General features: G+C 36.3%; 1 protein-coding gene across 3 annotated transcripts in view; it reads right to left on the bottom strand.

Annotated features, from left to right (window-relative positions):
* Positions 1-21,767, bottom strand: part of sema4f (sema domain, immunoglobulin domain (Ig), transmembrane domain (TM) and short cytoplasmic domain, (semaphorin) 4F) — a 64,874-nt gene that overhangs the window by 27,476 nt on the left and 15,631 nt on the right. The window contains exon 2 of one of the 3 annotated variants that reach the window (XM_058783566.1): positions 19,607-19,823. The exons of the other annotated variants lie outside the window; for them this stretch is intronic. The gene's annotated coding sequence lies outside the window, so the exon portion shown is untranslated. The remainder of the gene's footprint in view (positions 1-19,606; positions 19,824-21,767) is intronic. 3 annotated transcript variants of the gene reach the window in all.

Genomic DNA, 21,767 nt, shown 5'->3' on the forward strand with positions numbered 1-21,767 from the left:
TGAACTCCACCAGTGTCAAATCTGATTAACATGATTTGAGACGGTCCAATAATAACTAAACAGTTTGGGTACTAAAAACTACTAAACATTCAGTTTTTCCATTTATTTTCAGACACAGTGCACTTAGATGAGTGAAGAGTAATCAAGTGAACAGTAATGCAAAATGTTTCTCTCAATTTTGTTTCATCAATTTCATTGAAGGACTGAACACAGGAAACACAAAGCGCCTGTTGGGTTTCTAATCATTTCCTCCATTAGTGTTAAATATTAACCTGCGTGTGTTCTGCCCGCCATCTTGAAATCAATGGTGAGAGTATTTCACAAATGTGCACGCACACAGATAGCAGATGGTTTAGTGATGACTCAGTCTTAAGATCGGAATCCAAACTCTCTTCTCTCTTACCCAAAATCCTCTGCTCTGTCTGAGTGTCTCTCTCTCTCTCTCTCTCTCTCTGCCTCCCTCTGCTTTCACTCTTTGGACGACATACTGAAAGCCACTTGGCTAAAACTGAATTCTCATTTCCGGATACTTGTGCTCTACTTGGCACAAGAGTGGTATTATATAAAACTCTTTCTCTCTTCCATCATCCTCCTCTTCCCTGCTCCATCCTTGTCTAATCATTTACCCATTAATCAATGATCAGATGACCTCTGATGTTTCTTTATTGAATTAGACAGATGTTGTGTAGGTTTGCTAACTTCACTAAATTGACATCTAGGCTCATGGGACCATGGCCCACAAATACCAAATTCTCAAAAATGCAAAAAGGGATAGAGCAAGAGAGAAGTGTAAAATGGTAAGACCGATGTGAGACAAGTGAACTCAAAGGAAAAGAGAAGATATTATCGCTGTGGCGTATCCATCCCCAGAGTGCAACGCTGGATTAAACTAATGAAACACTCTTGAAAATCACCTCTCCAAAAACTACAGAATAAACCCACAGCGCCTGTTAACAAGAATGGTTCCAAATCTATCTTGCTCTACCTGTTAATCTCTCCTTTCCTATCATGCTCTTTCTGATATATAATTTATCAATTATTAATGAGCATTGCTTTTAGCCAGTGAATGCCAGTTATTATATTCTCATTTGTCTTTTGTCTCTCTCTCTCTCTCTCTCTCTCTCTCTCTCACACACACACAAACACAATGAGACACAGAGAGAAAGAGAAAATTGACATTAGCTCATTTATTCAATATGCACTTTTATCTTGTCATCAAATTTCATTCACCACAACAAATTTCATACCAACAACTCACTGTAATGTACAACATCTCATTTGTTTCTTTTACTGCATCAAGATTAAATGGCAAACGAATAGAGACCTTCACTTCAGTCTCCTGCTTCTACTGAGAAAAAGTAAATATCACATATTACTCTTGATTTTCAGAAGAGATCTCAACAATGCCTTTAACTGTGCTCAGATTTGCCAAGATCAAAGTCTGTGATCAAAAGTGACTTTAATATGATCTCACTATTGACTATTTCTTATTAAATTCTCTCAAAATATCTGAGTTACTCTTCATATTAATTTTAAGTCTCTACATTTTAGCATTTGTCTATTTTTATTTCTCATAAGAAATGTTAGGACTGTTCACACCAAGGATGATAAATCTAACGATAACTACTAAAACCTTTTAACAATAACTGTATGCAGTCCATGATTGTGCAATAATAGAGAACACATGCAGCTGATTCGTCTGTGGAATGTAAGCATAGTGATAACAGTGATGGTGAAGACGGGTACTAATATAGTTATTGCTATAGTTATGTTCCAGGTGTGAATGGGAATAAACACTGAAGAAAAAGCTGATAAATGGAGCAACCGAAATCTATGTTAGTTTTTAAAAAGCAACCTCTGAGTAACTTTGGTTTGACATCCAAAGAACTATGACCTGAAATTGTGAGCAGCTCTGGAAAGTCTGTTGTAAACGCCGTGAGTACAAATGGAGATGACATCAACTTCCAAACATTAATATGGTGAAGACCGGAGACTCAACACACACAGGAGAGCTACTGATGATCATTAGCGTATCTAAAGGCAATTCTTGGATGACTGGGTTTTCAGTAATATCACAGTGATTTATGAGGCTGTTATAAAAAGAATTTTTCCACAAATTTTCCACCTGTGGCAAGTTAATATAAGCAGGCAGATGTCTGGAGACCTTGAAATGGGACATAACAATGTCATGCTTCACTGATAACCCAGAAGAATGAGCCAGTCAGACATAACAGACACACACACACATCAACTTACTCTATCTCTGTTTTTCTACATTAAGAACAAAAAACTGCCTTACACATATGCACTACTGTTCAAAAGTTTGGTGTCAGTAAGAAAATACAGTAAAGGCAGTAATATTGTGAAATATTATTACAATTTAAAATAACTGATTTCTATTTTAATAGATTTTAAAATGTAATTTATTCCTGTGTTGGCAAAGCTGAACTTTCAGCAGTCATTACTGCAGACTTTAGTGTGCATAAGTCTTCAGAAATCATTCTAACATGCTAATTTGGTGCTCTGAAAACATTTCTTCTTATTATCAATGTTCAAAACAGTTGTTTCTGTTATATATACTGTGTATATATATATATATATATATATAAATATAAATTTTTTTGTTTTTTGTTACAGTATTCTTTGATGAAAGGAAAGAACAACTGTATTCATTTGAAATAGAAATCTTTTGTAACAGACATGTTTTGCAGTTACTTATGATCAATTTAATGAATAAAATAAAAGTTTTAATAAAAAAAAAAAAAAAAAAGATCTAACTCACCCTGAACAGTCGTGCAAATATATAAACCTCTAACATAAACCACTGTTCAGACTGCCAAACACACTCCCCACACACAGGCAGACACAAGACGCCTTATGATTCAAATAAAATCTTTAAGTCACATCTGTGACTCATTCTGGTGCACCTTTGTGTGTGGTATAAAACATCTTTAAAGCACATGCCATGTCCTCCACAAATTCTGGGTTCAGGATGGCCACAAAGCAGCCAGTCAGAGTCACTCAGACAGACAACAACAGGCCTGATGGACAAAACTACTGCACATGTCTGAATCTATTTGTAGTAACCATTTTCAAACAAGAGTCAAGTGTTGATGTGTTTGACGGGAAGAGAAAGACTCTTCAAGAGCACTTAGATGCAATTTTGCCATGAGACACAATGAGAGATGCATTTCTATAGGATGCAGATTCATCAATACACACTCCCTTTCGTTCTCTCTCTTACACACACACACATCACTTCCCAAAAGCTAGCAAAGTTACTCATTGTTCTTCATTTCATAAAAAATGACAGAGGGGAACAGAGCCCCTCTGTCCATTATAGTGAGTGTGTGTGTGTGTGTTTGAACCATGGGAAGAGAAACAGCCTGTCCATTAAGTACAATTTTCCAGGGATTTCACGGATCTTCTGTTCAATGAGATCGTATGGAGCTACATATCAACCAGAGCAAACTAATAGACATATATGTGCATGTGTGTTCAACAAAGCACATTTTAATTTGTCCCACGTCATTAAACACCAACCAGCAATACTAACCTCATATAAGGGATGCTGTGTCCCCATTCACCCCCACATCCACACACATTCATTTGAACGCAGACCAGAACAGCAGCCTGTTTCACGTCTGCTGAGCATTGAAGCCTCGGGCAAAGGAGGGTTTAATCTACTGCATCTGCTATATTTGTCTTTGCTTAAAAATGTGGGGTGAAGTCTAGCTTAGTCAAGGTTATGTTTAAGACTGTGTTTGTGTATCTGTGCCTCTTTAAAGCTACTCTATGTAATTTTTGTACTGCTAGCGGCAACAAATAGAACTGCACAAACAGATTTTCTGAAAGTAAGTAGTGCTTGCCCATGTAAAATGAGTTGTCACATTGCTAGGGTGTTCTGGATGGCTGCTAGCGTATTTCTGGGATGTTCTGGGTAGTGTAAAAATGTGTAAAAAAGTACCTGCTCTTAAGTCTATATTTTAAAATATAGATATATAGATAAAATATACATTACAAAAAGTCTCTTGGATTTTTTTTTTCATCCATTTTATATAAAACGAACATAAACAAACAAACAATTCTCCGAACTGCTCATCTTATATGTACTTATATCGGATGTTTCTTTTTTTCTGACATTCAAAGTCCTAAATCTCTTATACACTGTAAAAAGTGCTAAGTTGACTTAGCACTTTTTAAAATTAAGTAAAATTAAGTAAATAATCATTTAAAAAATTCCCTTAACTTAGTTTTTTAATTATCATTTACTTAAAAATTTTAAGGCAACGGGTTTAAGTCAACTTATCACTTTTTACAGTGTAGTAATAGTACAACTTCTCTCAGCAAATCATGATTTGAGGTATCATGCATGTCTGCAGCACAAACGGAAAAAAAATTTCAATGACATTTGACATGGTAATTTGTCAAACCAGAAGCTGATATGTCAGAGTGTCACAAAGTGTCACAGAGCTGTAGTATTTTCAACCTTCAAAAGTCAGAGAATGAATAGTTTACTTACATTTATCTCGGCACACTGAACTGAGAAAGCATTTTAACGTTGAAAAGGTTATACACATCAGCTTTAACATTACTTTGTCTTTATATTAAAGGGGACATAAGAGTCTTTAGTTTGATCAGATTTATAAAAGATAAATACAGCTGTACCACTTCTCTCCAAAAACAGTCGAGCTCCTGGAGGCGTGTTGTGGGCGGAGCTAAAGAGTCACAAGCATGCACAGCTTTTGAGTAGTGTATAAATAAATCAGGAACAAAATCTTAATTGACTTAAATTTTACTTAATTTGTTTATAAATCATTTGTCACCAAAATGCCAGGAACGTCCATAGCTCGAATGAAGCATGTTCTTGCTCTTGTTCTGGCCAAACTCGAAAAAACTTTATGAAACTTATACGAACCCTGAAGGAGCGTATTTGGCACAGAATACTCTGGCCATGTTTAGCAAGTGAATCTGACTCTTTAACAGTGTAAATAAGTCAGAATGCATGAAATAGCATTAGACCTCCCCTTTTAGATGACCAAACACAGTATAAGGAACTAAACTGCTGTGTTCACTATTCACCTCTAAATTTAAATGTTCACTTCTCGTGTTTCTTCTTCTGTTCCTTTTTGACTTTTTTTGGGCGCATTCTGTGTGTCTGGTCTGCTTGCTATTTGACTATCATCTATTTTCTTCTCTTGCTCTAACGCACAACCTCATCTATTCTGTGCTTTTTACCATTGGCTTCCCCTGACCTCCTCATTCCCTTTTTCTGCCACGTCTCCCTCGTCTGGGTTCACACAAATCTGACTGGCTCTATTATCCCTGTCCTATCCCATGCCAGCGGGAAGCCTCTCCTGGGAATCGCATCCCTGTCCCTCATTAGAGTTTCACACTCAGACACAAAAAGCTCAGGGACATTAGTGAAGCTGTGCAGGACTTTGCTGTGGGCTGCAAACAAAATGAAGAGGAAAAACTGTGAGGAAAAACTTTTGTCTTCTAGCTCCACAGGAGGTCGAAATCAAGCCAGTACTGCAGGAGAACAGCTTGGTGGAGAGAAGTCAAGTGTAGATGAGAAATGGAGAGAGCTTGAACTAGTGACTTTTAGAAGAAAAAAAAACTGAACTGGGAAAAATAGCGATTATTAACGTAGTTAGTCTCAGCATCAGATCCTGTATGTCCACAAACTGCCTATAGTCCGCTCACTGACCATTTGATGGATACTGCACACAAAACTGGACTGGACCGCACTTGTGAAAATCACAAGCTCCAATCAGACTATGACCCCTAGACTTCTGGGAGTCCATGTGAACTAGTTGTTTTTAAATGTATACACTATCTTTTAAAAGTTTGAAATAAGTTTTATGTTTCTGGAAGAACTCACCAAGGCTGCTATTATTTGATCAAAAACACAGTAACAGACACACAAACAACAAATTTCCATTTAAGGTATGTCCCCTGCATACTTAAGTATTTAAAGAAAATTATCCTCTAAGAAGCTAGGTCTAAAATAACATTTCACACTTGTCTTGCACACACAAAATAGATGTCCTGTTGTCTCTCAGCTCATCGAAAACTCAAGCATGTTAATCAAGCATTTAGAGAGGCAAAGAACACTCTTTAGTAGAGTAAAGCAAATAAAGCTAATAATAATAATAATAATAATTAATATAAAAATTCTCCACAGCAGCCATTAGTCTTCAGTGTCTCATGATCCTTCAGAAATTATTCTACAGTGCTGCTTTGGTGACATTGTAAGGATAGATAGTAAACTCAGTAAAGCTATTTATTTAGTAATTTAAGAATTTCTCGTTATGAAGTTGTAATGATGAAAACAGCTGATATTTTTGTGGAAACCGTGTGCATGTGTGCGTGTGTGCGTGTACACACATGTACAGTTTTATCGTCCATTGTGGGAACCAAATGTCCACACAAGGATAGTAAAACCTGTCATTTTTGACACTGTGGTCCACACGAGAGAGAAAATATTAAAGATACTAAAAGATGTTTATTTGAAAATGTAAACATGCAAAAAGTTTAGGTTTAACTGATAGAAAATAGGTCAGTGTGTGTTAATATAGTTCTCTTCAGTGAGGTTTTCACAAACTTCACTTTCTATTGCCAGTACTAATCATAAGCTGAAAAAGACCCGACATGCATATCATCATTCGTTAGCTTTAGACTTCTAAATAATCACCAGCACAGAGGATGTTAAAATCCCCAAACTTTGAATAAAGTAAGTTACTGCTAGACTAACTGCTTTTGACCTTAAAAGGAGATTTTGAAGAGGCAACATAAACACAACAGTATTTTATCTCTGTTCTCAGAAATAGTCCGTTTATCTATATTATTTATTGGCTGCTTTCAGTAAAAAGCAGAGAAAGGCAGACGATATTTTGCATATCTCTACTGATGGTGCAATTGCCACAGAGGGAAAAACTAAATAAACAAATGAAAATGATCATGGAAAAAAATGAACGCAATGGAGAGTCATTCTTTAACGCAGCATGAGACGGTTTATGATGAAATGAAAATAAGCCATTTGCAGGTGTAGAACAAGCTTTTTTCCGTTTGAGCAGATTCAGTCAACAGGAGACTGAAAACATGACCTGGGTCACAGTGAGAGGGAATGTCAATAAAAATGACTTGCAACTTGTGTTTCAAGTAGCTTTGTGTAAAGAATAGACCAAAATGTAAGTTGTTATTCAATGATAATCTTTATTTCCAGTGAGCTGTTGAAGTCAGCATTTCTAAATGCATGTTCTTGATTGTGAATGCTGATTTAGTTTTTTTTTTTAAACATTATAATTTGACTCCATCATTTAAATTTAAAGCACCACTTACTATTGACTCCAAGCTCATATTCAGATCTGCTTCCACCAAATCAGCAAGAGTTCCTGGAATACATTTTTTCTTTTATACAGTTAATACACACTTAATATACATTTTTATCCAGCTGGAGCTTGACAGTTGAAGTCACTGTAAACTCATAAACTCAAAAAAGAGTGGTAAAAAATTTACATAGAAGAGAGTACAATTTCTCCATTTCTGTGCTCCATGGAGAAAATAGCATACAGGTTTGGAACAGCATGAGGGTAAGTAAATAATCACAGAAAGGATGAACCATTCCATCTAGAAGCTATTTAGACAGTAACACTGCCACTTTGCCTCTAAACTATGAACTGTTTGAAGCCTTCATTAGTTTTATCAGCTGATGCTCAATGTTCATCATGAGCAGTTTATAAGCCGCTTCATGAAAAGGAGGATTCATATCATATGATGTTAAATTGCAGGGGCTGTTTTTTTCTCCAGGAGGTTAAAACACAGAAGTCTTTGTTTGAGGGAACACAGGTGCTGAGCACACACAAACCATAAGATCGACCTTGTCATCAGATACTGGCCTAAAGTCTTATTACTCAGTGTCCTTACTTGTTAAAAGCAGATGTTTATGTCAAACATTTTGGAACAGTGCATATTAGCACAGTGCATATTTCCTGAGTACTGTATAATGACACACAGAAGTCTTATTTGAAAACCACGTGAGCTATCTTGATGTCTGCTGCCTACATAGTTTCCTTCTAAGGCAACATCCTAATCATCATGGAATCTGTCTTTATAGGAAGCCTGTTTCTAACACGTCAAACAAACAGTTTGATAGAAGAACTGAGCAAATTTTCACTTTACCATACTGATAAGCTAACAACGCAATACTATAAAAGTCAGAAAAAAAAACAAAGAGCATCCAATTATTGAGTGAAGTTGTCTGTTTTTATTTATAAATTTCAGCACAGCCTTAAATTTAGTCTAAAATGGGGTACCTTAAACCGTTCTTTACCACAGGAGACCACTTTTGGGTCAGAAGCATGACTAGTAGCCTATGCCATAAAATGTAGTCTAAATATACATCACAGTATGTTTTAGAACAGAGCTAGAGTTTAGAGAGTTACATGGTCATGAATCAGATAATTTAAGATTACATCTTCCTCACAAAATAGACCAAGCTAAGAACACATAAATGTGCCTAACCTTTGAAGGTTAATTATTCATATACATTTGCAGCGCAAGTAATGCATGCTCCAACATTAAAAGGCAGCACACAACATTCATGTTTGTCTTCTTAGATCAATAGCTCCTGGATATGTTCACTGACAGTCAACAAAGCCCTCTTTCACGGTGTCCTGTCCATTACACTCAGTCATAGACTTTGAGGCTGTGAATATGTCAGACGCCTACATGTCATAAAATCATCTTCAATGAATAATTCCTGCTTCTCCGGTCTCATCGAAGAGATTTAGAGCAGGGAAGATAATGGTCACAGTTGGGGAGGATAAGAGAGTGGGTGAAATTGAGATTTAACAAAACTTCCATCAAAAACAGTCAAATAGACTAGAGCTGACTCATCTCAGTTTTTCTGAACAGATTAATTCTCTCGGTTAAAATGTGTGAAATGGTATCTTTACGGTGACAGGGCCTTCTAATCCTTCAAAGTATAACACAGACTCCTGCCCAGCGGTTCTCTTACACTGCAACCATCTATCACAGCCATGCCTATTTCAACTTCATGATCTTTGGCACTGCAAATTTCCATTTGTGTTTACCCATGCAGAAAATCCAGTAACTGAACCTATTTATTATTTTTAAAGCATCTGAACCCAAATGTAACAAAGGTTTCTGCAAAGAAAAACGTTGGATCAGTTTGGTTACATTTTCTAACGATAATGTAAAATGCATGAGTAATTTCCAGGTTGTTGCTATGCATTTCTAAGCCTGGATATACTTTTTGGATAAAGAGATATATATATTTTCCACGTCACACGCTGTTTAGTGCACAACTGAGCTTGCAAGCCATTTAAAGTACACTACATTAATAGACAGTTCGAATGGATGCTTTGAGCAAAAACGATAAAAACAAGCTGCACATGGACAGTATGCATGGACATTAGCAGAATGTGCTAATGATGAAAATTACGTCACATGGACAAGGGAAGTATACTTCTTTTGTGTTAGCCCAAGATGAATGGTGTGTCCCACTTTTGCATACCTTAATGAAAATGTTGTTCCATTTGAACATATACTCTATCACAGAGTGTAGTGTAACATGATTTGTGGAAGCAAATAACTAGTCAGTAACTAGTTACTAGTAATTTAGTTACTGTAATAATATTACTTTTTGCAGTAACTAGTAGTGTAACTAATTACTAATAAGATTTTATAAGATTTTATCTGGAAGATACACAGTTACAACTTCTGTGGGGCGTGAAGAAAAAGTAATGTAACTAGTAGTGTAACTAATTACTGTTGCCAGAAAGTAATAAGTAACAATATTACTTTTGAAAGGAGTAACTAGTAATGAGTAATATAGTACATTCTTTGAGTAACTAGCCCAACACTGCAGATTAATTACATGCTGAAACTTTATAGCTCTATGAGAAAAATTGATGTTTGCCTTATAGACCTAATTATTGTTACTGTATTACAATTAAACTCTGGGAGAACAAACTTTCCCTAGACGTTTGACCCATATTTAAATAACCACATCACATACACAAAAACACACACTGACTAAAAAACTCCTTGCACACACACACACACACACACGTTATGAAAATCCATATGCAAAATTCCATTTACAATGACTAATTCATGCAAATGAAAGACAGAAAGAGAAACTATAATAGAGGATTTTAAAACGAAGAAGCCATAAACATTTCCGGGACGTGACGTGTTCTTCACAGTTAGGGCAGACTCTTTATATATGTGAATGTGTGTTTGAATACTTTGTGGTACATTATTTGTCATTCTTTCGTGTTTGTCAGCTATTATTAGATGAAGAGGTTTGTAGAGAGAAGCGCAAAGGTAAAGATGTCAGCACTGAACTGTGTGTCTAATCATACATTTCTCATAGGCCTGTTTGATAGGAAGCTTTTCTCCTTCCTGTTATTGTGCAGATTACCTCACCTTACACATACCAGACCTCAGGCACTGACAGTTCACACACACAAACAAAATGCATGCTAATTACACTCAGAGGATTTACCTGTGAAAGCTTGTGGGTTTAGTCTGAGAGTACTCTCATTAAAAACACTCAAAGGCCATTCGCTCTTCTCTTTCAAACCGTCCCGCTCATTCATTCCCTCTGTTCTCATCAACACATTCACAAGCACGAAACGTATGTGTCAGATCTGGTTCTTCAGAGCAGCAGGCATCTAAGGCCGTGCTGTGGGAGGGAAAATCCAGGGCCGTGGCGCTGTGTGCTGGGGCAAACCTGCCCTGTCACGCACCGCCCCCTACCCCAGATGAGAGAGAGATTTGACCGAAGGTACCGCTGTCTCAGTTCAAAGAGCCTTACACACCTACAGACCTCAAGAGAGGAGAGGAGAGGAGAAGAAAGGAGAAGAGAAGAGAGGAGAGGAGTGGAGAGGAGAAGAGAAGAATAGAGAAGAATTGGCTATTGAAAAGATGCTTATTAAAGAGAAAGAGATGGAGAGAGCTGGTTATTAAAAGTCTTCAAAAACAATATTCAGCTCAGGCTCAAAATAGCATTAATCCCAGCCTTTGATGAGGCTCTTGAAATGGGTAATTCAGCATAAATAGACTCCACACGTCTTGTTAATGGCCTTTAATATGCAGAGCCGTTATAAGATGATTTTACTGCATGGCCGTAATGAAATAAGAGCTGCTTTGATTCTAATTCATTTGCCTTTCATTGGTCAAAACAACAGAGAACGCAGTTTTTATAGAGTCTGACTAGACGAGAGTGCATGTTCAATTTCTAAAATGAAGGGGAAACTTGATGAAGGGGATTATAGTGTTTTCTGTCTTTAATGCTAGTTTTTATGAACTAATTCTCAATTTGGGATAAAAGAACTACATAAAATAACTTTGAAGGCGAGAAACAGATATTTTACAATGTATCAGAAGCTGCATAGAGTTTATGTGTTTGCTGAGGAGGTGCTGGAAATCACAATAAATGAGAGATTTGTTATATCAGCCATAGTTTGTTACTTATCATAGAATAAAACTTAATTGTCACTGGTCCTTTCCCATATTTTTACATTTAAGTTACCTTTGCTGTCGTCTGATACTGATTTAAAGTTAAATTTCAGAGGAAGAGTTCAAAAACTGTTTGGTGACCAACATTCCTCAAAATATATTTAGACTTTTTTTGTTTGTTTGTTTCACAGACAAAATAAAGTCATATAGGTTTGGAATGACACGAGGGGAAGTAAACCTAAGAGAATTTTCATTTTTGGGTGAACTATGCCTTTAAAAACACTAATAATTTAATAACACCGTTAAAAGTTTTCTTTAGAAAACATTGCATTTTTTCATACTGTACTATACATTATAATGTTGTAGTACCTAAATTCACTTTTAAATTGATTTTTTTTTGTACATATTTTAGTTATCTGCAATTTATATCTGCAATCACTACTGACTATTTAACATTAAAATAACATTAAAATAAAATAATAAAAGCTAGAAAGCCCCAGCACAAAGCTACAGCAATTATGCAATGAGAGATGTCTGCACTTTTTAAAGGCAGTGGGAAGAGAGTGTAGAAGAGAGGAAAAGATAAATAATTGAAAAAGAGAGATGGTTTATTTCTAAATGGATGAACTCTCAGGTTCACAGGAGGTCGAGGATGTAGGTGATGAGGATGGTTTAAATGAAAAGGACAGATGAATCTCTTCATGATTCAGACTGAGCTTTTGAGTTATTCTGAGATCAGAGAGGACGTGGGGAACACTTAAAAATTTAACATAATGGCCCACATATGAGATATGAAGGCACAGTGAATGTTAAGAGGAGCAGATTTAAAAAGTATTTTCTTGTGGAAACAAGCAGATCCAGCCAAAGAGTTTTTAGGCATGAACTTCAGGCCAGTGGAAAGGCTTAACTTTATCACACTGCCTAAGCAGCTAGTGAAATTATCATGCTCTACTTGAACAAGAGCAGTGCTTAAAAAACATCCTGGCCTGCAGCCATTAAGACACAGACCAAAACATCAAAGCTGGAGATAGCAAACAAGACCGTAAAATACATTTAGTAAACAATAATAAAATATATTAACCACATTACAGCAGCAATGGAAAAACTCAATATGTACACTGGAGTTTGCACTGGAAATTCACCTGTAATATGGCATGTGCACTTTTTTTTTTATCATTATGAGATTTTAAAAATTTAAAATTTAAAATTTAAAAATTTCACTATACATTTGCTTTCATGGATGGCTTAAACAATGAGACATAGAGAGATGAACCAAGCCTAAATTTGTCTCACTCAAACATGCATTGTAAACAGAGAAACTTTAGAGGCTTTACAGCTGTGTGTGTTTCTGGAATCCTTCCCACCGATCAATAAAGCTTTCCTTCCACTTAAGACCCTTGCTCACATGACTCACTATAGTAGAGCATCCATCTAAAAGGACAAGGGAATTGCAGAAGAAATAGACAAACTGAGAGAGAAAGCAAACATGGGAGAATGAATAAAAGACAATAAATAAATTCAAATTAATATCAGAATATTATCATATTCTGGTTATTTATGTCATGTAAACACAAGACCCCATTGCCATTGCCTAAACAGAAATTTATAGATTCTTAAAATTTGAATAAAACAGCTAGTATATGCCTGTGTTAATTCTGTGTAGAGAGCTTATTCAGAATATTGATGTATTAAATATTTGCATTTCTAATCAAAAGTAATTCTATTTTTTGGGGGCAATGAAGGTCGGGTTGAGAAAGAGAATAATTATTTTTTACAAACATTTAAATGCAATGAACATATCATTAAACCTACACTTTTCATTTAACAGCTGATGTCAAGGACATGAATGAGAATCAGTGAGATTTCTAAATAATTAAACAGAATTACTAAAATCTTTATCTATGAATATAGCTTTTTTGGAGCATTCCTAATACATCTAATCTATATTTTTTAGAACGTGATTACATGTATTAGGAATGCTCCAAAAAAGCTATATTCATAGCTGTACAGCACGTAAGCGCCATTTCACACACACACAAAAAAAGGCTTAACCAGAATATAGACCTGAATCTGAAACTGTATGCAAACATGGTCAAATATGATCTCCAATATTTAGGCAATGCAACAGCATGATTCCAGAAATCTGTAAGGTCATGTACAGTACATACAGTTTGTGTCTGTCACTCTTTTTGCAGAGCTCCTCAGCAGTGCGGGGTGGATATATATTTTTGAGATATATAATTACAGTAGCCATAACCAACAGTGAACATTATGATATTCTCAGTGGGCAAAGAGCCAATAAAGCCAGTAGGTCTAAACTTACAGAGTAGGAGATGTGAGCTGGCCTGCGGGAGATGACACGACTGCATGGACTTCAATGGCCCTCACCCTCCCCCACAAATACAAGACATTTCTCTTACAATCCACTACAATACACACAGCCAACACACGTTCATACATGCATGCAGTGATGTTTTTCAGCCCATCCTGTTGTCAATGTTATGTGACATAAGCCACTATCTTACCACACACTTAAATTCATAGAGATACACATATAGCAAGAAATGCTGACGAAGCTCAACACAAACCACTCTCAGCAGATGTGTGGCACTGATAGAGCACACACACACACACACACACCCTATGGCCAGCTAGGTTGACTACATCCCTGCTTCTATGTTTGTCTGGTCATTACACCTTCCATTTGCTCAGAGCAAAATGCAAAAACTAAAAAAAAAGTACTTCCCGTCTGTAAACCACACTTACCAATGAAAGCACTTCATATTCCATCAGCTAAAAGCTTTAAACACACAACAATCCACAATCCCCATATGAGCTACAGAACATCAGTTTGTACCACGGCTCACACAGAATAAACAGTAAAGCAGTAAAGTGACCAACTTGAACCTGTTGCAAAATCTGTGAGGGAACCACTTTCGCCCTCACACAAAATTCCAAATTGTGCAGATTTCTTTTGAAATCTATGAAAATTTGCCAAACAGCTTTGCAGCAATTGTGAAATAATACTTTTCTTAAAGGGAAAACATCCTTTTTTGTTCTATTCAGGCTTAATATTGTATATTAATACAGTATGTCATATTAGCAAGCCATCCGTAGGTTAACTTCCATGAAAAGTGCAAACACCGTGACCCGGAGGCAATCAAAAATTGCCAAATAAAAAAAGGTCTATTTGTTTAACCACCAAGCCCGACATGGTTACATTGGCTCATCAATAGTGTGAGTTTGGGATGTTTGACCGACCAGTGGAAGACGGACAGAATGTTTGATAAATTACTAAGCTAAATTACTTTTCCATTTCACTTGGTGACACTCTAGTGACACTCCTTTAAAGGGATAGTTCACCCAAAAATTTAAATTTGATGTTTAGCTGCTTACCCCCAGGGCATCCAAGATGTAGGTGACTTTGTTTCTTCAGTAGAACACAAACAAAGATTTTGAAGTTGCAGTCTGTTAGTCCTATAATGGCAGTCAATGGGCACACAATCTTTGAGAGAAAAAAAAAAACATGCACACACAAATCCAAATTAAACCTTGCGGCTCGTGACGATACACTGATGTCCTAAGACACGAAACGATCGGTTTGTGCGAGAAACTGAACAGTATTTATATAATGTTTTACCCTGATACAGGCAATGTCCAACTCTCCTGAGCTCATTCACAACATCCGGCGTGTGACGCGTCAATGACTCTGGAACATAGATATATATATATACATAGATATATACGTAGATCCTTACGTATCGCGGCCCATAGAAACCGTCGCTAATGAGGCATCTATGTGCCAGAGCAGGTTGACGCGTCACGCACCGATGTTGTGACAGTCGGACATTGAGGTTTATCAGAGGAAAAAAATTATATAAATACTGTTCAGTTTCTCGCACAAACCAATCGTTTCGTGTCTTAGGACATCAATGTATGGTCACGAGCCACAAGGTTTAATTTGGATTTGTGTGTGCATGTTTTTTTTTCTCCCAAAGATTGTGTGCCCATTGACGGGCATTATATGATTGACAGACTGCAACGGTTTGAGTTAAAAATCTTAGTTTGTGTTCTACTGAAGAAACAAAGTCACCTACATCTTGGATGCCCTGGGGGTAAACAGATAAACATCAAATTTTCATTTTTGGGTGAACTAACCCTTTAAGATCTTCTCTTCAACATATCTCCATATTAGCATCAATGGCTTTGGCTAAATGTAAAACCTCTCTCACATCCTTGTGTTCTAGTGTGCAGTGGCAAACCAGAGCAAAAGGTTAGAAGGCATTTCCCTCAATGGCATCAGCATACTATAGGTGGTGGTTAGGAAGCCAGGGGGCGGGGCTTCTTCCTTCCGTGCTCTCAGCACAATAACAGGGTTTCCCAAATACAACAACACTGCTGGAGAACTGCTGGGAAACTGCCGCACACAAATGAGAACTGAGGACTAACAGGAAGGTTTGGGTGAGATGTGGAGTGACCTGTGTGGCCAATGTGTGTGACTGACTGTGTGACTATAAGCAACACTACATCGGCAGAAAAATGCAGAAACACTTTCAGAAACACAAATACTGCCCATTTGTAGGATGTTGATTCAAAATGTTGATTCAAGTAGTAATGTCACTTCTCTATTTTTTTCTGTATTTGTTTTAAATGACTGATTGACTAGGCCACTATATGTTATCTATATCCAAATACTTATTATCGTAAAGGGATAGTTGACACAAAAATGAAAATTTCTGTCATTAATTACTCACCCTCAAGTTGTTCTAAACCCGTAAGACCTTCGTTCATCTTCAGAACACAAATTAAGATATTTTTGATGAAGATGATCGAAGGGTGAGTAATTAATGACAGAATTTTCATTTTTGGGTGAACTATCCCTTTAATTTTGAGGAATATATCAATATTACAGTTTTATACTTGAAAACTTAATGCGCTTATTTTTGTGAAATGTCTTTTTTAATAGTGTGCTTGTAATATTTTTCTTTTAAAAAAATAATTTTCTTTATTTTTCCTTAAAATGTTATGTAATGTAAAGAAATTCATGGATTTTTAGGGTTAGTAAAGGGTTAGTTCACCAAAAACTGAAAATTCTGTCATCGGAACTAATCTTATTGGTTCTTGTGGAAACTCAAACGTGCTTGTGTGTCAAATGAGAAAAAAACCCATTGGTTCATCAAGAAAACACAAGAAAATATGATTTCATGTCATGAAAAAATAACTTTTGACATGTATTAACTGATATATCAAACATTTTTATATGCACAGGGCCCGTATAAACATTTTATCTTACCACTAAGAGTTCTCCTAAATAGCAGTAAAAGTGTTTAGCTAAGAGTTTTCCCCTAAAACCTATTCACAAAGCTGCTGAGAGAAACTTTTACTAAGGAATAGTGAGAAGTCTTAAGCTAAGAGTAAGGGCGGGGTTGACCTCGTTGCTATGGATGATGTCAGCTTGCTTAGTAACTATGCACACAGTGATTGGCTGATAGTCTCTGGCACAGATTTATTCATAGAAATATTGTAGAGCGCAAAATCATGTTGCCACATTCAAATAAAGATTTTAAAATGCAGGATAAGAGTCACTAATTAAACAAGTACTGTATATGTTCAGCTAATTGTCAGCCTCTTACATGTATGCTTCTCATAATTAGTGAATATGCATCTAAACAGCCTTTTAGAATAATCATGGCTGATAGTAATACATGCAAACATAAAAAAAAATAAAATAACCTGGACACAAAACCAGCTGTTACGTCTTGCCCAACTGGTTAATGAAAACAATGATATTATAATCAAAGGAAAATCTGGAGTTGGTGTAACCTCCAAAACCAAAGGCGATACCTTTTAAAAGCTCATTATCATCAAATATTTCCAAAATGCTATGTTCTGAGGCAGATTGCCAGCTACAGCCATTTCAGGATAGTTTGTGGCTTGGTCTTAGTGACTTGGGAGTCCTCTTCACTACTCCTAACATTTCACAGATTTAGGAGCTAGTTTTAGTGTTAAAAGGTTTTGTGAAATACTCTTAGAGCTAAAATTTAGGAGTCCTAAATTTAGGACTGACACGCCCATTATTTTTAAGATTTTCTCCTAAATCTGCATGTTATGAGCTACTTTTAGCCTTAAGGTGTTTTGTGAATACGGCCCCAGGTGCACACAAATGAACAAACACATTTGCACATACATCTGATCTTCTTTCCTGGTGTGATGTTTACAATAAAACTAGTCAAACAGGTTTAGTTACTCAGCTGCAAGCTTTTCATGCTTTATTATGAAAACAAGAAACACCCCCCATGAGCAGCAGATGACTTTCATTCCCTAAGCCTTACACATCAGAGCTGACAGACCTGTTTTCTTTAAATATTCAACTATACACACGTTTTAATGAGTGGATGAATACAGCAAGGACGTTCTATACTGTCCCTGCATTTTGTGCCAGAATGATGATGAAGGCATTGTGTGCTAAAGGCAGACGCAGAAATAAAACCATCTGCCTATGAGTGAGTGTGTGTGTGTGTGTGTGTGTGTTTGTGTTATATAACAAAGCATTTCAGGTGGACCATGAATAAGCATCCTTCCATGTGGACAAGGGATCAAAACAAGATGTTTAAAGAGCACTGAGAATAAAAAAAGGACACAAGACAGAGATGCTGTAAATGTTGGGAATAAAGGGTATATTCAGGATCACTGATCAGTAATCCCATGAAATTTATCAATTTTGTGGCACCTGCTGATTAAGATAAACAATGTTTTGCCAGCACACCCAGCTAACACGAGCCAATCAGAAGACAGATTACATGACAAGACACACCTGTGGAGTCATGTGTGCTTTACCAGCACAGTGACGGAAAAGCGTGACAGAAACCCACCTCCTCCCTCCTCACAATGACTTTCCCTTTGGCCACAGCACCGCCTGATCGGATCAGTCCATCTACTGAATACCGAGGGGTCCGCAGGTCTTTATGCCTAATATGGTTCAGTCATAAAGGCCAGGCAGAGAATGAATTCACCCTTTTTCTGTATTCATACTGGGCTGGTCTTAATACCCAAGGGCAGCCAGAATTACTGCCAGCCCACTGCTAATGTCCCTTTGCTTTTTTGTACCAATAGAAAGTATAATCATTCACATCCAGACGCTTTCTCTCAGCATTTCACTTTGTCTTTTTCTTCTATTAAAATCCTAGAAATTCCGGATCAGAGCACCTGCTAAGCTCACAAAGACATAGTCTTCAGCAGTTTTCAGTCAGCATTATTTTCTAAATGGAACTATGTTGCACCTTAAGGTATTTTTTGTTTTGGTTCACTGGCTTATGAACATCATCTTGGACATTCATCTATAACTATATATAGGTTGCTATACACTATATGGGTTAAATACAACCCAGCGCTGGGTAAAATATAGACGAACCCAGCGGTTGGGTTACTGCCCAGAAAGTTGGGTTAAACATAAAGTTTAGCATGTTGGCCACTATGAAGAGTCAAATCGCTTTTTCTAGATTTATATGATTGTTTTATTATTGTGGTTCAAAAGTTTGGGGTTGATAAGATTTTTTAATGTTTTTGAAAGAAGGCTGTTATGATCAGGGATACAGTAAAAACAGTAATATTATGGAATATTATTAAAATTACCGTTTCCTATGTTAATATATTTTTAAATGAAATGTATTTCTGAGATGGCAGCAGCCATTAACTCCAGTCTTAAGTGTCACATGATCCTTCAGGAATCCTTCTATGCTGAATTGGGGCTCAAGAAAAACCTTTTTATTATCAGTGTTTAAACCGTTTCGCTACTTAACATTTTTGTTGAAATCGTGATACTTTTTTGTCAGGATTTCTTCAATAAATGATGACACTTCAAAAGAACAGCATTTATTTGAAACAATGCAAAAGAATCTACTGCCATATTTAATCAAATTATTGCATCCTTGCTGAAAAAATATATTAATTTCTTTCCTAAACAAAATCTTACTGACCCTAAAACCTAAACTTTGAAATGTTGTGCATATCATTTTAAACATTCATGATTTCTTTGTGTGTACAACTTGTTTTTGAAACAATTACTGACTGCAACACTATTTTGAACAATTTGTATAAGTTTTGGTGTACTTACAGTAATCTCTCTCATCAGCCTCTTCTGTTTACTCCATCTATGGACGTATTAGATTTCCCTCCCTCATTTTTGGCCTGCTCTCTTTAAGATGAATCGTAATCCTTGCAGTCTGGTTGCTAATCTTCTTTACCCTTCAAAACCATGATGCCCCAGACATTAATCACCTGACCCCTATACTGTAATTACACGATGAGGGATGTTGGTGGTCTCGGCCCGTCTGCCCTTCACACACACACACACACACACACACACACACACAAAACATGTGAACTGGTGATACAGGGATTAAACTTGTGTTGCAGAACCTGACACGAACCAGGATTCTGACAGAACCAATGAAGGGTGAGCAGATTATAATGCACAATAGATGTGTTTGCCAAAGATATATTATACTTTTACCAGTGAAGGACGTTTATTTACACAGAACTTTCATAAAAATTTCAGTAATAAAAGAATCCACAAACATTAGAGTCTGGGTTTCATTGTGATGGAAAAACGCAAAGAACTATAAAAGAAAAGAAAAAATAGAAGGTGGCAAAGTCATTGTGGTTTAAAAATGGTTTGTGTGTGTGTGTGTGTGTGTGTACAGACCAGTTTACACCCAGAGTCTCTTTATGACAAGATTAATGACAGTGAGGTCATCGCTATTTTGTTTGTAGAAGGGTGGCATGATTCAAGTTTATAGTTTCTCATTTATTAAGTTTCACTTTTTGTGTAACATAAGCTGATGACTTCATGTATTTGTTAGCTGAAAAACAAACTAACACAATTTTACACAATTTTTATAACACATTGAATTATCCTCTGGCAAGACTCAACTTAAGCAGACATTATAACTGATATGAGGAACTAACTAACCTACTTCCAATGGATTGTATTCATACTGCATAAATGCATACTAATAGAAGATACATCATTGAATACTTTAGCCTACATATAACAAAATCAAATGCATTACATACTCAGTATGCAATTTTGTACATAGCTCAAAGGAATAAATCACCCAAAAAAAATGATATTCTGTCATAATTTACTTAACCTCAAGTCATTTCAAACCCATAAGACTTTCATTAATCTTCTAAATACAAATGAAGATATTTTTTAAATTCTCTCGTCCGTTTTGTCCATACATTAAAAGTCCATGCAACCAAAACTTTTAATGCATTATAACACACATTGTAACTCATTTATAAACACAGATCAATGTATAGAGCACATCAAATATGGTAAACTCAAGCTTAACCATACTTTCTTGAAGCACAAAAACAAACCTCACGGTTTCTCAGGCATCAAGCAAGCACATCTGAGCTACTGTTTACCATATTTGATGTCCTCGAAGTATTTGTGTTTTTTATATGTGAATAAAATCATAAATTAAATCTGGTCATCATATAAAGCAATCATGTTTCTTCACTCAAATACTTTTACAATGTCTCTATGAACTGAACAAAGTTTTGATTGAGTGTAGTTTCAATGAAGGCACAGAAATCTCCAACGTTTCATTAATTCATGAATTATCTTCATTTGAAGATAAACAAAAGTCTTATGGGTTTGGAATCTCATAAAGGTGAGTAAATTAAGACATCGTTTTCATTTTTGCTATCCCTTTAACACTTCAGCCAAGTTAATTATTTTGCAAGGACTATAAAACTCAACACACCAAAAACAACATGGACCCATTTAAGAATGAAGGGCAAACTGTAAAGTGACCTAGAAATGCTGTAATGTAGCCTCTACTTTACGTGTGTGTGTGTTTATGTACTCAACAGCAGTCATTTTTACACTTTAGCTGTGTCCTTGTTTGCACTTTATCACACACTGATAATATCGAGCCAAAGGCTCACTTCCACTACTAACAATAGTGCACAAACACACTCACACTGTGTCATTGTTTGGAGGTTGCATTAATCTCTATCACACACTCTAATCCAAGGAACATACTTTTTTTCCCCTACAGTTGTACTGCAGTAATCGTATTTAAAAGTACCTGTTCAAAAATATTCATCTACTCATCCATTAATTATTAATGATTATCTAAATGAAGGAGTGTCTGCGATCCTGTTTAGATCCTGCTTTCCTCCTGCATGTCTTTCTTTTTGCTGTTATTCTCTTTCTGTAAGACCCCTTGAGGGGAGATCACTTCACATCAGTGTGTGTCTCA

Source organism: Onychostoma macrolepis, chromosome 07 (assembly GCF_012432095.1).
Source record: "Onychostoma macrolepis isolate SWU-2019 chromosome 07, ASM1243209v1, whole genome shotgun sequence".
Taxonomy (NCBI): domain Eukaryota; kingdom Metazoa; phylum Chordata; class Actinopteri; order Cypriniformes; family Cyprinidae; genus Onychostoma; species Onychostoma macrolepis.